A 2,649-nucleotide genomic window follows, 5' to 3' on the forward strand; every position below is an offset into this window, starting at 1 on the left:
AAATGAAACTTCTTTTGCTCAAGTAAACAGATTTTAAAATCAAGATTTATAATCAACAAGAAAGCAAAAGTTCAGAAACTAAAACCCTACTGGGTAAGTCTTTGGTTAGATTATATATAAGCATTAACAACTCTAAGTTTAGGACTCAAAACAGTAAGTTCGATAAACTGCCAGTTAAGAGTAGGTCTGTTATTAATCTTTATAAAATCCCTGGCATGTTTGCATTTAGTATATGATATTTTTTAAATGTGCATGTACTCAAACAGATGGTACAAGCTTCCAACTTTCAAAGCATAAATGAGTACATCTGCTTCTCCCTTCCCACCCTTCCTACCCTTTCCTCCCTCCCCACCCCACCCCACCCGCCAAGTTTTACAGCTAAAGGAAGGTCCTACTGGCGTTCACTGCAAGAATACAGGCTTTCCTAATACCCACGACCGATGTGCTGTTGCTGCCCAGCTCCCTACACTGGGCACTTGTCAGGTGATCTCCTACAGCGCGTGGAGACCTGAGCAGCCTTGCACCCTTAATGGGTGGCATCCTTTCTCCCTCTTGCCAATAGCTGCTGCCATGTCAGCCAGTGAAATCAAGGGCTTCTGGCGAGCAGCAGCTTGAAAAGGGCGCCTCTGCAGGCAGAAGGGTCACTTTCTGTAAGTTTAAGCCACAGGTGGAGACCTTTTATTCTGTACGAGAAAGGATCCTTTACTGTGCCAGCGCTAAATTCTTCTACTTTACATGTAACTTTTCAAAACTTCATTCATTTACAGTTACTGAACTGCCTCCACAGGGTCCTAATTTCGGCTTCAGAATCTTCCATCCAGCCTTCTAAAACTCTACCTTCAAAAGAGGCCAAAAAGACTGTGTAATGACCTTGTAAAACACTAACCTCGGTGTAACCAATCCTGATCTCTTAAACCCCCAATGATTCATAAGGGCTTGAGAAGATTTCAAAGAATCTTCCACACGCTGGACACGGTCCAATCAGGTTCTGAACAATTCAGTCATTCCCAGGTACTTGGTGACTCTGTGGCCACACTGCCCCACCAGATCCAGACTGAGGTACCATCTGGGGGATGGGTGGTTTGAGGCAAGGAGTGGGAGGTGGGGGTGGGGTGGGGGTTTCTCTGGGTTCTCTCGGTTGAGGATGCCCAAAGCAAACGAAGAAGCCAGAAGATTTGCCGCTGCAGGTTCTGAAGTGGAGGGAGGGTGGGTGGTCAGGTATCACCCAGCTACTACTGGAGGGAGAGATTGGAGGGGGGGCAAACAGAGGACAGAAGTGGGGGCAAGAAGGGGAGTGGGTGCTAGAGTCGCGAGGGGATCTGGGGCGCGTACTCCCTGCAGAAGACGTACTGGGTGTAGCTGGTCCAGGTCTTGTCCTCGCTCTGGTCGGTGCTGCTGGCAAAGACGCAGGTGCCGGTGGAGCTGCAAGCCACTATGTGGAAACCCCACTCGGACAGCTTGTCGAAGGCCTGCTCCAGGAAGTTGAACTTGAGGTAAGAGCGCGAGGTGTAGCTCTCCAGGGGACGGTCAGGGTCCCGGCTTTCACTCAGGGTGTCTCCAGACACCTCCTTGGCCAGCGACGTCTTGCCGCACACGGCGATGCGCGCCACTCACGGGAACTTGGCAGTGGCCTGCGTCCCGCCCGATGGTGTAGGAGCCGCGGTAGCCGGTGGTGATGTAGCCCGAGCTCCGGCTGCAGTCCAGCGACTGGGACGGCTGAGCAGCGGGCCCGCAGCGCCCCGGATGGACTGTGCTAGCCAGCTCCAGCGCGGGCGACGGCGCCCAGGCAGAGGGGCCCTCCTGCAGCTCGGGCTCCGCGTAGCCGCGCGGCAGCAGCTCGTCACCTAGCGAGCCCTCCTTGTCACCCCGCGCCGCGAGGGCGGAGGCGGCGGCCCAGGGCCGGGCTGCTGGGTCTCCCCGAGGCGGCGCACGAGCTCCGGCAGCTCGAAGTACTCGGCCTCGCGCTGCAGCCGCTGCGCTCAGGGAAGTAGTCGGGCAGCACGAGCTGCAAGTCCCGCAGGCAATCCAGGATGTAGCGGAAGAGGAGGCCGTCTTGGTCCAGAAAGAAGCGGCCTTTGCTGTCCCGGGCCAGCTCCTGCGGCTGCTGCTGCGTGAACATGAGCCAGAGCAGCGAGTCGGGCACCGACACCACCGTGCAGCGCCGGGTCAGGCACACCTGGCGCCCCACGTTCAGCTCCACGATGTCGGGGAACAGCGGCGGCTCCGCGGAGGACGACAAGGAGCCCCCGCCACCCCCGCAGCCGCCCCCGCCACCCCCGCAGCCGCCCCCGCCGGGTAATCTGCGTGTGCTGTCCGCCAGAGCCATGACAGAGGTGGCCCGGCCGGGACAGTGGCGTGGAGCAGCGCCGCACTCAGGCGCTGCAGCCACCCGGCCCGGAGCCCCGGAGCCCGGACGCTCGCTCAGCCCTGCGCCCCGCCGCCGCCTCCACCTCCGAGAGCCGCGCAGAGCAGAGCAGGGCTAGCTTGCTGCTGTGCGCCCCGTGAGCTCCAAAGTGCTCCACTCGCCTGGCCCGCGCGCTCCAGGCGAATCTGGTTGCTTTTCAATCTTATGATCCATGTGTTTTCAGTTTCTTTTAAAATTCACCATCACTGGTTTACCACCCCTGCATTTTAATCTTCAGCCTTGAG

At 57.4% G+C, this 2,649-nt stretch overlaps 1 pseudogene; it reads right to left on the reverse strand.

Moving 5' to 3' along the window:
- Nucleotides 1-1,301: 1,301 nt before the first annotated feature.
- Nucleotides 1,302-2,479, reverse strand: LOC116544985 (annotated as a pseudogene).
- Nucleotides 2,480-2,649: the final 170 nt, after the last annotated feature.

The sequence above is a fragment of the Sapajus apella genome, unplaced genomic scaffold, assembly GCF_009761245.1.
Source record: "Sapajus apella isolate SASKATOON/1434 unplaced genomic scaffold, GSC_monkey_1.0 scaffold239, whole genome shotgun sequence".
NCBI classification, from domain to species: Eukaryota; Metazoa; Chordata; class Mammalia; order Primates; family Cebidae; genus Sapajus; species Sapajus apella.